The sequence below is a fragment of the Petaurus breviceps genome, unplaced genomic scaffold (genome assembly GCF_028583685.1).
Source record: "Petaurus breviceps papuanus isolate PSGF00001 unplaced genomic scaffold, PetGlider_PUasm1.0 138, whole genome shotgun sequence".
Taxonomy (NCBI): Eukaryota; Metazoa; Chordata; class Mammalia; order Diprotodontia; family Petauridae; genus Petaurus; species Petaurus breviceps.
This window is the reverse complement of record NW_027185694.1, coordinates 7,911,029-7,926,726: the sequence shown is the minus strand read 5'-3', so window position 1 is coordinate 7,926,726 and position 15,698 is coordinate 7,911,029. Positions and strand designations below refer to the sequence as shown.

The following is a 15,698-nucleotide window of genomic DNA, read 5'->3' as shown; positions in this document are numbered from 1 at the left end:
CTCCTCCTCCTTCTCGTCCTTCTTCTCCTTCTTCTTTTTTTGACTGGGTCTTTCTATCTCTCCCAGATTATAAGTGCAGGAACTACTCAAGAGCCTGATTTCACTAGTGATAGGAATAGATATCACTATGGATAGAGCTTTGACTTGCTCCATTTTCCGACCTGGGCTGGGTTTCCCTTCCTTAGGCAACCTTTCAAACCAGGTGCTAACCATACTGATAACTAAACTAAGTGTAGACATCTGGTTGGCTTAGTCCACTGTAGCTTGGAACTTCTGAGCTCAAGATATCCACCAACATCAGCCTACTAAAGCTAGGATTACTGAACATGCATCCCCAACTCTGGGTTAAACATAGTATTATTATTACTCATCCTATATTTAATTTTTCTTTTCTCTTTTTTGTTTCTTTTCTCTTCTTTTGCCTTTTAGTCACTACTGTGGTTCAGGGAGGGTATCCTGTAGCATAGGATATTTTCCTTCACAGAAATTACATACACAATCTAGTTAGTATCTGCCACTGTGAGAAAGCATTATTCATATATTTCAAGCCATCTTTAGAACCCCTGTGTAGCTTTCTTTGTCTTTGTCTCCTGTATTTTTTTTTAAATCCTCCTTAATTACGCCAATAAATCCCACAGTGGGATTATACTGATTGTACATTCTCTGTAATTATTATCTTTGGAGTGTATCAGATGTATCTGAATTCACAGAACCTCAACATGCTATTTGACAACTTACTAAACACTAAACTGAAAAGGAATACACTACAATCCCTACACATGTGAACCTCTGCAGTAAACAAAAGTCTCTGAGGACGGCAGTCATTTATCCCATGTAGTCTTGCCAATTCAAGGTCTGCAGATTTTCAATTTCAAACCTTCCTTATTTGAACCCTGGCTGATTTTATGTGGTGGCAGCCTACTGAATGTCTTTGGAGGGTGACATGCATCATTTGGGATTTCTTCACCTGGTTTTCATTTATACTCGACTCTATCTAACCAGGCACTTTTATGGTTTGTGAGTCACTGGGAAAATAACTACTTGTGCCCACTTAGAACACAAATAAAATAGGTGGGTGTATTTGAAGGAATCTAGAGGAAAAATCATTTGGGGGTTTTCAATTTGTTTGAAATAGAATCAGTTGTTTGTTAATAGAATCCATTGAAAATTTGTGTGAAAAGGTGGATTAATAGTGTTTTTCAAAGGTAAACACCAAAACAATAACAACTTTTCTACAAAAGGATAAAGTCATCATATTGCTCTGTGTGATAATTCCAAAGGGGGGAGTATGCTGGCTAATATTTAACAATCAGCTCTCCAGGAAAAAAAAATACATGACACATTTTTAAGTTTAATCTGCATTATTAACATTATCTGCATAACTTTCTTAAATCTAGACAATCAATAAAACAGTAAGCCATACCTGGCTTGTAGTATTTGCCTAGCCTGTTCAAGCTGAATCCAGCACATGCCTTTCTACAAGGGTTCTAAAAGAATTTTTAGGAGATAAGAAATCTAAAATCTTTATTATTAATAATAATGCTGTTATTTAAAAGCAATTTGCACATGTCTAATTTTATCTTCTCAACAACTCTGTGAGGGAAGTGTTATTTTTATTCCCACTTTGCAGATAACAACAACAATAATAAATAACTATATAATATATAAATAATAATATATAATATAAAACTAGATAATAATAAACAATTAATATTTATAAAGTGTGTACTATGTGTTAGATTATGCTAAGCACTTTATGATTATCTCATTTGATCCCCTCAACAACCCTGGCAGTTTTTCCCCATTTTACAGATGAGGAAATTGAGGCAAACAGAGGTTACATGGTTTGCCCAGGGTCATACAGCTAATAAGTAGCTGAGATGGGATTTGAATTTAGGTTTTACTGTCTCAGGGAGCCCTGGGAGATTTCATTGTGGGGTTTCTTTTAGGAAGAGACCAGTGTATTCTTTCAGTTTGTCCTCTGGTCCTAAGAGATCTGAACAATTTACTTTTAACTTATTGAAATATAATGTTATGGCACTTTTTTGGTCATGATGTTGAGATAGTCCAATGATTCTTGAAATTTTTCTCCTTAAACTATTTTCTAGGCCAGTTGTTTTTGCTTTAAGGTGATTTATATTTTCTTCTATTTCTTTTCCAGCATTTTGACTTTGTTTTAATAATTCTTGTTGCCTCATGAAGTCATTTGCATCTATTTGGTCCATTATTATTTTCAGAGAGTTTGTTACTTTGGTTAGGTTTTGTACCTCTTATGCCAGAGTGTTAATTACTTCTAATTCTTTCCTCTAAACCTCTCATTTCTTTTTCAATTCTTTTTCTTCAAGTCCTTGCATTCAATTTATATTTAAAAGAAAAAAGACTTTTGTTCTATTTCTTCAACCAGTTCTAGCTGAATTTGTGTCTGTGCCTGTGCTGTTTTTTTTCCTCTTTCATGAGGCATTGTTTGTAAATGTTTTGGACTCATTTTGTCTTCCATATTTGTGTCTAGAGCATCCTTGTCACCATAATAGTTCCTTATACTTGAGTCCTTTATTGTTTGCCCATTCTTCCAGACTCTTTCCTTATTTTGGACACTGTTAGACTTGGGCTCTTCCATGTTTCTGACTGGAGCATCTGGACTGGTCCTGTTGCTACTTTCTTGGAGTATTGAGTGTTGGGTTATTCCAGCATCTTAGGGACAGGTTGGGAACTTGCAAGATTTCATCATTCCCAATACAGTCTGATCCAGGTCAAAATTTGATCATTGCTCCCTTCTTCTGAGCTCTGCAGACCCCTGATATGGGCTTGGTTCTGTGCAAGATCAATTACTGCTGGACTCCATCTCTATTATCTATCTAAAAAGTTGTATTGGTTCAAAGTAGCAGAATTGTAGGTTTCTATTTGGTATGAGATTCCTGTGTTGGTTATTCCTCAGCAGGCTGTGCTAGATGCTAGAAGTCAGACCCTGCTCTGAACCTGGGGTCTGAGTCACACCACTGGTGCTACTGACTTCTAAACTTCCTCCTTTCTCAGTACATCACCCATAACCTCCCTACCCAAGAACACTACCCCCTTGAGTGGATCCCCTTCACAGTCCACCTTTCATCTATGACCCTATGGTATGTGGCAAAATTCTCATTTCAGTCCTGTTCCAGACTTGTAGTGTCCTGTTATGTATCTGGAGGTGCCCCAGTATGGATGTGAGACCCCTTCTTACCCTTGACTAGGTCCCCTTTCCTAGGAACACCTAGCTATTTTTCTATATGAACAAATTATTATTTATGTTTGCCAAGAAGTTGAAATGCTTGATTCATTCTAATAGCCTGTCCTATAAGCCCTACATTTCATTGATAAGAAGCATGTCATAGAAGACTGCTGAAGATTCTGCGATTCAGGAAGACCTATGTATAAACACTGTAGAGGACATTTACTAGTTATGTGACTATAGACAAGACATTGGATCATAATTATAGAATTGGAAATGATCTCCCCTAGGCCATCTAGTACAATCCTCTCATTTTACTGAAGAAGAAATTGAAGCACAGAAGAGTAAAGTGATGTCCAATGGTAGAAATGACAAGATTCAGAGGCAGGTCCTATGACTCCAAATTAATAGCCCTTTTCATGATAACCAGTCACTTCCCTTTTTGAGCTTCAGTTTACTGAGTCAGATGGGGATGATAATGACTGAAGCATGTACTTCATTAAAGGCATCATAGCATAGAGGCTAGAGATCAGGTCTTAGGGTCAGGAAGACTTGAGTTTAAGACCTGCCTCTGCCATATTCTGGTTGTGTAACCCTGCACAATTCACCTAACATGGGGTGAGGAACCTGTGGCCTTGAGGCCACATGCAGCCCTCTAGATCCTCAAGTGCATCCCTTTGACTGAATCCAAAACTTCACAGAACAAATCCCAGATTTTGATTCAGTCAAAGGTCTGAACTTGAGGACCTAGAGGACCATATGTGGCCTCATGGTCACAGATCTCCTACCCCTTACCTAACCTCTTAGTGTTATAGGTAACTCTTTATGATTATTGAACAGAAGGTGCTGACATATACTGGTAGAGGGAATCTTCTCAACTGAAAATTCCTTATATCAATAAATTCACAATCGTATGTCTAGTACCTATCCTATGCACCAGGTAAGGTTTTTGTCAGGCTTAAATTAGATGATTCCTGAAAGAGCTTTGCAAACTTCAAAGTGATGCATAATGTTAGTTATTTATTGTTATTATTTTTATGTGACTTCAGTATAAGGAATTCCATAAAAGAAGACTGCATTTCTGGAGGATTTGTTTTTGAAAGCTAACTGGTTCACACATAAACCCCTCAGGAAAGGTTTCTTTCCCTTTGGGGCACTCACCGGCCCTGAGTTATCATTAGAGGTGCTAATGCTGGAAGTGAAAGAGAAGTCGGTAAACTCTTTGTTAATCTACTCATGTGGCTTCCGGACTGCATGCCTGCAGAGAAATAGTCTTCAAAGCCAAGCCCACAGAGCCATGCTTGCAAATGGATTCTGGCCATTGAGCAAGAAACCTGGCAGCCTCTGACTGAGGGCTTGTTGGAAAGGACAAAGAACATACTGCGAGTAGCTTTTCATATGTCATTAGTAGCCTAGAAATTCATTCAAATCTGGGCAATTGAATAGAGTTCTCTTTCTTTCCTTCTCCCCCCACCCCATGTCTGAACCTTACCAATATTTCTTTGCTGGATGCTTAAACAATCTTTTCTGTCCATAGGATCATACTGTGCCCATGTAATCCCACTCCAGAATTTTCCCCCAGGCCACTTGGATGTTGTAAAAATCCTTTTTCATATGGAGAAGAACATGAGTTGTACAAAATTCTCAGACTTCTCAAGTAAAAAAGAGAATCATTCCCATATGCTTCTCTTCAATTCAACCTACATTTATTAAGTACTTACTACATTCCAGGCAATGTCCTTAGATAGACAAAAACTAAGACTTTGCCCTCAAAGAGCTTACAATCAAAAGGAGGAAGTAAGACAGATAAGTGAAGACAAAATATAGAAAGTCCCCAAAGTCTTAGTATAGTTTTATGCTTATAAGTAACATTTTTTTATAAATACCTTGGAAAAGGGGATATGTGAAATTCTACATCTTTGAGGACTGTAATATATCCTATAATGTAATAATAAACACAAAATCATTTTTGGAGTATGGAGTAGAGCACTACTACCTGGGAAAAATCAGGAAAGATATCCCAGAAGAAGAGGTACTTGACCTTGAACCTTTCTTGAACCTTCCAGGGAATTATGGATTATAAGAGGAGGGGTCTGCCCAGGGGCAACAGTCCAGCCATAGATGGGGGGCCTATGCAAAAGCAGTGAAGTAGGTCATAGAATGTTGTATAAGGAGAACAATAAATAAACCCATTTGACAATATAGTTGTTTTTGTGTGTGTGTTAGGGTAGTGGTTGTGGTTAGGGGGTGGTGATATGAAATCAAAATGAAAAAATCATTTGAGGGCAGTTTCTAAATGGTTTTTAGAAAATGTAGCATTGGGGGAGGCCAGGTAGCACAGCGAGTAAGAGTACCGGCTCCAGTGTCGGGATGACCTGGAGATCGAATCCCGGGCTCAGACACTTAGCACCCACCCAGAAACACCTGGCTGTGTAACCTTGAGCAAGTTACCTAACCCCAATTGCTTAGGGGTGGCCAGGTGGCTCAGTGAGTAAGAGCACTGGCTCCAGTGTAGGGATGACCTGGATCAAATCCTGGCTCAGATACTCAGCACCACACCCAGAAATAACTGGCCTGTAACCTTTAGCAAGTTACTTAACCCTGTTTGCTTTAAAAGAAAAAAAAAATAAAAGAAAATGTATCATTGATCATAAAAAGGAAACCAGATTTCTTCGTGAATGGGTCATGTCATAATAGAATTATTCCATTTATTGACAGAATTACTGAACTGGAAGATCAGGAAAATGCTGTTGATAGAGTTTACCTAAACTTTTGCAAAACATTTGATAGAGTCTCTCATGTTATGCTTGTGGACAATATAGAAAAGACATGAGCTAGATAATTTTATATTTAGCTGGCATAGATATGATTATAGTCAAGATATTTTTTTAAGAAAAAGCCAAAACACTGCTAGAATTAATTAAAAAAAACTAGACAACAGTACAGTTGGGTGGATTCATAATTGGTAGGATGATAGGACCCAAAGACTAGTCATTATGGATTCAATGTATTTGGTAGAATGATCGAGGAATCTGTTCTTGATCTTGTGATATTTAGTTTTTTATACAAATAACTTGGAAAGAAGAACACATGGCATTCATATCCAATTTTAAGATGACAGAATTCTGAGACAAATAGCTAACTCATCAGACAATAGAATAGGATGAAATCTAGTCTCTAGGTCTGAGTATTACAAGAACTGAAGATTCAAAATTATTAGTACTAAGCCATAAGATAGAAATCCATTCTAGGATAAGACATTGATCTGAAGCTCAGGTATTTTAATTGCATTTTTGAGACAGTTAGGTGGCATAGTATTCAGAGTTCTTGACATGGAATAGGGAAGACCTGAGTTCAAATCATACTTCAAACACTTCCTTTTTGATCCTGGACCAGTCCCTTAACCATTGTTAGCTTCAATTTCCTCATTTGTAAAAATGAAGGATGATAATAATACCAACTCAAAGGGTTATTGTGAAAATTAAATTAGATAACATATGCAAAGTAATTTGCAAACTTTTAACCAATATGTAAATGATAGCTACCATTATTTATTAACTAGATTCAAATATGAATGAGTAAGGATTTCTGGAGTTGCACATTTAGAGAAATTACTGAGCACTTTTGTCTTGAATTAAGACAAAGGGAGCATTGAGTAGATTTGAGGGGAGGGAGGAGTTCACTGGTGAGCAGGAGGAAAAAGAAAAAATGAAGTACAATAGTAAATTATAAAACCCCAGATTTGGAAGACTCCAATAATCCAACCCAATCTAATTTACCCTAACCATAAATTCCCAAGATTATATTCAAGAAATGTTCAAAATAATCGAGTTGGCCCTGGATTTAGCTCATATAATCACAAATTTTTATTCTTGTAAGTATAAAAGGCTATTGTTGTTCAGTCATTTCAGTCATGTCTGACTCTTTGTGATCCCATTGGAGGTTTTCTTCACAAAATGGTTTGCCATTTCCTTCTCCACCTCACTTTACAAATAGGGAAACTGAGGTAAACAGTGTTAAGTGACTTGCCTAGGGTCACACAGCTAGTAAATACCTGAGACCAGATTTGAACCAAGTCCTCTTGATTCTGGACCCAGCATTGTATCCACTGTACCACGTGGCTGACCCATTCAAAAGTGCTTTAGTTCAATTCCCATTCCATGAAGGAATCCATAATATTCTTGACCTCTACCTCTGCTTGAATACCTCTAGTGAGAAGGATCTAATTACTGTTCAACATAGCCTATTTCATTGCTGGATAGTTCTAGAATTTAGAAGGGCTATTCCTTACAATCAGCTAAAATCTACCTGACTGCTCCCCTCTATCCATTGGCTCCATTTCTGCTTTCTGATGCAACACAGAATAAGTCTAACCTTTCTTCCATGTGACAATCTTTCAAATATTTGAAGACAGCTATCATGTTTCTGCTCAATCTTTTCTTATCCAAGTTAAACAACTGCCTTCAAATTTAGGCACATAAATATTATTTTGCTTAAGATCATAGCACTTCATTTTATTGTCACTTTAATTTGTTTCATTCTCCCTTCATTTTTGCCCAGTGTATTTTGGTTTTATGAGATTGATAGATAAATATTGCTAACCATAGTGGCCTTAGTCCTACTTATCCAGAGAACCATAGATACTTAAAGTTTGGGAAGATCTCAAAAGTCATCTCAGTTACTCTACATATAAGCTCATATTTGTTTCTTTCTGTCAGATTTTCAACTTCATTTTATTATTTTTTCAATGGTAGGTATATATATGGGGCCATGTATTTTTCTCCTTAATATCTTTCCTATTGTTTTCATCTACATATTATGATTTTTTTTTCTTTCTACATGATGTCTGTTGCCCTTCACAGTGTTTTATTTGGGAGTTTTCTTCTCTCTTCCATCAAATTTCAATTTAAAATCCTTACTTGAGCCATTTCTTCTCCATCTTAGGATGAAACCTTACTTGGATTTGATGATTTTTTTAAAGGAATGAGCAAAGATGAAACCAATATATTCTCCCATGGGTCACTGCCTTTCTGTGCCAGTAGTTATCCTTCTTCATCTTCACAAGCTTTTGCAGAAATTCATCTTTCTTGATTGAAACCTTTGCTATTCTTGATTAATCCTACCTGATTCTGAGTCTTCGAAACCCTGTTCTATGGTACCATAAAATGAAGCCCAGGGGCCACTTGTCTTTGTGGAACTTCAGCATGAGATCTCATGCTACTCAGTACCTGGTACAGAGTAGACACAATAAATGTTTATTGACTGTCTGACTGCCCAAGTGAACCTGTCTCCCCAATCCTAGGATGGGAGTAGACAGTCTATCACTCCCTGCCAATGGTATCTGATGAACTAAAGTATCCAGGGGCTCGATTAAGAACTCTACCTGCTCTTCATATGCCCCTCCATAGGGAACAGAGACATTTATGACAAAGAATAAAAAAAATTAAATAAGCCCCAGGCTCAGGCCCGGGTATCCCATAATTTCCCAGGGTAAATTTGCTTGGAAAACTTTAATGACAACTGAGAATTACAAGGTGAATGAGTAGCAATCCATCATGGCCTCTCAAAGATACACTTGAGAATGCAAAGGGGAGAAAGATGCATCAAATCAGTAAAACATATAAAGGGAAAGACTAGGAAAGATAACATGTGGCTAAAAACTCCATTTGGGCTTGCAGTATATTTTCTGATGTTATATAAACAGTATTTCATATTGTATTCCCTGACTGAAAAACAATTTGAAGACATACTACTCCCTTGAAGTATATAGCTAAATTGTTAGATTGTTGGTAACAGAGATTGCTTTATTTTTTGTTTCTGTACTCTCAGTACCCAACATGGTGCCTGGTACACAGTAAGCACTTAATAAATGCCTGTTGACTGATTGATTGATGCCAATAGAGCCCACTAGCCATCTGCATCCTCCAATTTACAGTGTCAGGCCAAACAAGTGAATGTGGGCAAATTAACCGAGTAAAATTGAGATGAAAAGTTTCCCATATATGTTAGATATGTGTGTCTTTCCTTGCTTTTTTTTACATTGATCTTCATCCCACTCCATATGTTTCCCTTCTGATTTGTGAGCACTGCTACTTGTCTTATTACTAAATTAGAAAAAAAAATACTTCAGCTACTTGATTCAGCCCCTACCCCCACCCTCAGCTCCCTCAGTTGAATGTGTGCCCCTTCCTCACCCTTCATTCCCCCTGGCAAGTTTGCTGAGGTGTGTACCAAGTTCTAGAAAGTCTGAATACCATCTTGCCTTGAATTAAATGGGAGCCAGCTGGCACCACTTATCTCTTCAACTTACAAGAAAATGTGAGAAACAACAGGGCGTAAATGTGGGTTTGAGCAGAGTCCTAAAGGGCAGCTATGTGTGAAAAAGTATATCATGAGGATGAGCTTGTGAATTGGGTATTATCCTGAAAGATTCTGACTTGACAAGGCTTAGCCCAATTTTGTTTCCCTAATCAGCTCTTCAGATTTTTCTTTACCCATTCTAACTATCTTCCAACACAGGATAATTTCTCGAGGAAGGGAAGCATGAAGGGGGGTGTAGAGGGGAGGTGAGAGGAAATTCATTTTCTCACTTTGCACCCATATACTGTAAAATGGAAATCAATATAGGGTAAAAAAAGGATCCCAGTGAAGACTGAATATTAATGCTTTGCAATTTCTTGGAATTTCTCTTGAGTTTCAACATACCATCCTTGGATCTGTAGACTAACTTTAATTCATTATATAATGCATCACCTTTTGAATAACTCTCACTTTTTATAGTTTTTTTTAAATCCATGTGACTATATATCACAGATATATTTCATAAAGGATTCTTTTTCCAATGAAAATGTTACAAAGGGAGAAATTTATTGAATCCATAAAAGGCGAGATTAGCCAAGATGAATGTGTGTGTGTGTGTGTGTGGTATTTTTAGAAATGAAGATAAGTAGAAATCATATTCATAGTATTTGTTTGGATATCCTTTAATGAAATAAATTATTTCGGGAAGTTCATAAATGCAAAATTTGTATTGTTAGCTTTCCTTGTCACAATTTTTACTGTATATGCAGCAAAACATAAGACCCTAGGGAAAAGATAGGTCAGAGAGAAAAAAAATAGGTGGTTTGAAGAGTGTACTAGAGAAATGAATGAGAAAAGGCTGGCCTTGAGAAAGGTTTGTACTTTAAAGGGAACAAAAAAAAATGGTAAAGTGTCAATTCACGAAGTTGTGGAGACAGGGGTAACACAGATTATACAAGGAGATTGATAGATATAAACACATATGTATATATATCTTTATCTAGATATCTCTCTATGTATCTCTATCACATGTCCCAAGGGTCACTGCCTCTGCTTAACATACACATCTGCATATACAATGCATACACTCACACACATATATAAACATGCATATGTGTATATACATAAACACGTATTAATATATATACATATGCATGTACCATGGTCCGGGGTCCACTTCTTCTGCCTCTTATAAAACATATACATGTATGCATATATGTATACATTCATATTTATGAAATATATATTCTAATAATTTAAAAAGCATGTTCGAATTCATGATTTCATTTGATCTGCCACTGACCCTGTGAAGTGGGTGAGTCAGATACTCTGGTAGAGGCAGCTGGTGGCACAGTGAATAGATCCCTAGGTCTGGAATCAGGAAGATCTGAGTTCAATCTGACCTTTGACACCTTGAGCAACTCACTGTTTATCTCAGTTTCCTCAGCTATAACTTGGAGATAATAACAACTGCCTCTTGGGATTGTTGTGAAGATCAAATGAGATATTTGTTCAAAAAAAGGAAAAAAGAAAAAGAAAGTGCTTAGCATAATGACCGACACATTGTAGGTCCTTTGCAAATGCTTATTCCCTTCCCTGTTCCCTGTGAGATATCCATTTTACAAATGATGACATCAAGGCTTATAATGTTGAAATAACTTACATAAGGTCAAAATGCCAGGGCCAGTGGGGCAGTGGAAAATGTATTTTGTTTGGAAGCCAAGGATCTGAGCTTGAATCCCTATTCTCCCCCTTCGTACCTGTGCAATGATGGACAAGCTGAACAACTCCCCTGTACCGCACTTTCCTCATTTGTAAAGTGAGGGTTTGAATGAGGTAACCTTTAATCTTCTAGCTCTAAGTTCACATATGATTTAAATTTAGATTTTCTGGCTCAAATATAGCACCATTTCCTCTATTACATGCTGTTGGATACAAATGAAGAATTTCATATAATTTTTTGAGCAATAGAAAGAAGGAATTAAAAAAATAATAATAAGGATCTAGGTGGGAAAAAGTGACCCCTGATAACTATATTCAGTACTCTGATAATTGGAAAAATACCAAAGCAAATTATCAGTGATTTTACATTTACCCAGAATACACAAAGAGTTTTCCAGAGAGTAAGTCATGCCAAAACAGTACTTTTTTTGTAACTTGGAAAAGGGCACATTTGTACTGACTAAACATGTATAGATGCAATTAGATTGGCTTTTTGTGACATTCTTATCAATACACCAGGAAGTGATCTTTGAGGACAGTAGTTGTAAAACTTTGTGGTCTCAGGACCCTATCACATTCCAAAAATTATTGAGGACTCTCCCAAAGGATTAGTGTTAGTGTCAGTTATATCTACTGACATGATGTATTTGAAATTAAAATGTCTCAATATTATCACAAAAATAATTTTGACTTCAAGGATCTGCTGAAAAGATCTCAGGGCCTCCCTACTAGTTGCTGGATCATACTTTGAGAATTGCTGATTTAGACCAACCACTCTTTGAGTGCAATTCATGAGGGAACGGCATTGGAAAGAAAGGAATTCGAATTGGAAAGTTTATGGATGGTATCTATATGGGGGAGAAGGAAGAGAAAAGAATGTCCCCTGGGGTCATTTCTGTGGCTTCGTCATTCCCTATTTTTAATAACAACCTCAGACTTGAAACATACTTTTTTCTTCTTGTGGTTAGGATAGAGAAAACTGCTGAAGAGAGAAAAGGTATAAAGTTATTTCAGAGTGTCAGATGTGAGAATCTTACAGGAGATGCCAACTGGATGGGAGGTGGCCAGGGAATGCACAAAGAACATAAGGAGAATACAGAAAAACAAAATCATGTCTTTACATCAATCTTTTCCATAAAGAATGTTAAGAAAATGGCTTCCTTTGAACTACCACAGGTAATGTGAAGGTGAGGCATGACTGAAGATAAAAAGATCTGAGAAGTTAGGCTGGGAAAACTCCGAAAAAAATTCAATTGCAATAAATCTCCAGAACAGTTTCCTAGTTCTCAAAGAATTCTTAAGGAAGGGGGACAGGTAAAGTAGCTGAGATACTAACAAAATTGTGTAATTTCTTTTCATTAAAATCAAGTGCTCTCCTAGAGAACTGGAGGGTGATGTGACTGTCTTTAGAGAGAGAGAGAGAAGGTGCAAATTAAGAGTGAGGATGGGAATTAGAGATTGGTGGGTCTTGTTTCCATAGCAGAAAAAAACTACAGATGAGAAATCTATCACTATATCACAAGAATGGTAAAGTACTAGCGACAGGCAGTCACAGGTTCCTGCCAAAGCAAATGTCTGTTCTTAATAGCTTAGAATGTAGATAATTCAAGGAAAGATGAACCTCAAAAATCTTATTTCCTTAGTTTGTAAAAAAAAAAGGCTTTCCTTGTAGCATGGTATACTTAGAATAGTTTAAAAAAAAACCGTTGACAGAGATTGTACACATATAGAATGTTAGAGGTAGAAGGGATTTTAGAGCTCATTTGTCCAATGGCTTCATTTTACAGATAAAGAAACAGATCCAGGGAGAGAAAAAAATATTAAGTAATAAAAACATCTGGCACATATAATGCTTTAAGGTTTACAAAGCACTTGACATGTTTCATGGTTTGCAAAACACTTTGTATTTTCTTTCTGAGCTGTTCCAGCACAATTTCTGAAGTTTCTTTTATCTTTGATCATGTGTCACCTTCACATTGCCTGCAGTATTCACAAGCAGGCATTCTATCCTCACAATGAGCCTAGTGGGATGAGGAAAAGTTCTGAGATAGCATATGATTTGTCCTGCGTCAAACAGGAAATAAAAACCTGGAAAGGGATTATGTCCCAGGTCACCCTGACTTCAGGTCCAATTCTCCATCTGAGATGATATATCATGATGCCTCTGCAGTTCTATTAAAAATAAGCCTGAAGACAGCGAGTAAGAGCACCAGCCCCAGAGTCGGGATGACCTGGGATCTAATCTGGGCTCAGACACTTAGCACCCACCCAGAAACACCTGGCCGGGTAACCTTGAGCAAGTTACTTAACCCCAACTGCTTAGGGGCGGCCAGGTGGCTCAGTGAGTAAGAGCACTGGCCCTAGAGTCAGGATGACCTGGGATCGAATCCGGGCTCTGATACTTAGCACCACACCCAGAAATAACTGGCCGTGTAATCTTGATCAAGTTACTTAACCCCAATTGCTTTAAAAAAAAAAATAAGCCTGAAGGCTAAATAGATGCTTCTGTATATTAAGTGTAGATATAATAAGAATAGAATATTCCTAAGGGATAAAGGTTAAGACCAGGCTTTTATCCACATATATGCAATGCATCAGAACATTCTGCCCATGTTGTATTTACAAGGGTATTTCTCAAAGATGCTGAAGAGAGCCAAAGAATATAACCCCGTAATAATAATTAGACCAGAAAACTGAGGATATTCACAAAAGATATCATAAGACAACAAAGAAAAGAGATTCCTTGGGCGGCCAGGTAGCACAGCGAGTAAGAGCACCGGCTCCAGTGTTGAGAAGACCTGGAGATCGAATCCAGGCTCAGACACTTAGCACCCACCCAGAAACACCTGGCCGTGTAACATTGAGCAAGTTACTTAACCCCAATTGCTTTAAAAAAAAAAAAAGAAAGAAAGAAAGAGATTCCTTTTAAATGTTACTTCTGAATCAGTTGTAAACCTCTGGATTATTGGAGGCAGGGAATCTTACTTGAAATCTGGATCTCTCTCATTAAAAAGTCTTAATTGACTGTGCAGCAGATGATGAACTCTAGTGTGTTCTATCAGATAAGGTGTGAGACAGTGTCCATGTGGACCTACGGTGAAACACTGTCTCAGACACTTACTAGCCATGTGACCTTAAGCAAGGCCCTCAATTCCTCTGGTTCTCATTTCCTTGTCTGTAAAATGAGTATCATCATATAATATCCCTTATTACATAGGGCTGTTGGGAAAATAAAATGAAATAATACATATAAAGTGCTTTACTGACCTCAAAGTGCCATGTAAACATCAGTTGTTGTCATTACTCTCCCAAAATGTATGAGACAATAGGAACTCAGTCTTTGGGAACTGGTCAGATTTTATTGTGTTAACATTTGTTGGAATACTTTATATTCACCAGATTCTTTGCAATCACTTTTCCACTCACTTTTGAGATTCATGGGCTGAATTGTAGCACCAGAGGAGTTTTGCTTCTGTCCACATTGTCCTCAATGATTCTCTCAAGCAGTGTTACACCAAGGTATCTGACCATGGAGGCATTGGGAGCCACCTCCTAGCAGCACAGGGGCACTGGCAGTGGGCATAGCCCAACCCATAGATGTAGTGAAAGTATGTTTCCAAGCCCAGGCTCATGCAGGTGGCAGCTGGAGATACCAGTGCACAGTGGCTACCTATAAAACTGTCGTCTGAGAGAAGGGGGCTTCTGGGCCTATGGAAAGGAACTTTACCCAATGTTGCCCACAATGCTATTATCAACTCTGCTGAGCTGGTGACCTATGATCTCGTCAAAGACGCTCTCCTGAAGGCCCACCTCATGACTGATGACTTTCCATGCTACTTCACATCAGCCTTTGGGGCTGACTTCTGCACCACCATCATTGCTTACCCCATGGATGTGGTCAAGACAAGGTATGTTAACTATGCCACAGGCCAATATGCCAGTTCCTCACCATGCTTTGGAAGGAGGGACCCCAAGCCTTCTACAAAGGGTTCATACCTCCACTTGGGCTCCTGGAACATAGTCATGTTTGTCATAGGAGCAACTGAAATGGGCTGTGATGCTGCTGCAACTTCCAGGGAAGCTCTTCTCCCTGCCCTCTCATGCTAGCTTTCTGCCATTTGCCCCTCCCTTTTTAGTTCAAACCCCATCCTGACTCTCCTTCCTTCCATCTCCCCCCATTCCACTCCTCTCTTACCTCACCACTGAAGAACCTCCAATCTGTCTTAGAGATAGCCACATTTAATCCTCCAGCCCACTTCTTCAGCCACTGCAGCCTCACCCAATCCTTCATCTCTTTCCTTCTAATAAAGCCAGGCCAGAAACCCTGCCCCCACCCTTGCCCTCCCACCCCCCACAAAAGAAAGAGAGAGGAATTCATTGTAATTAACTTGTGTAACTCAATCTTGCAGGCTATTGTTCGCTTTCAGAAAGAATTAGTTATATACCATGAGTGAATGGATGAGGGAATGTA

General features: G+C 38.1%; 1 pseudogene; it reads left to right on the top strand.

The window, feature by feature from the left end:
- The first annotated feature begins 12,379 nt into the window (after window positions 1-12,379).
- Window positions 12,380-15,334, top strand: LOC138144034 (dicarboxylate carrier UCP2 pseudogene; annotated as a pseudogene).
- Window positions 15,335-15,698: the final 364 nt, after the last annotated feature.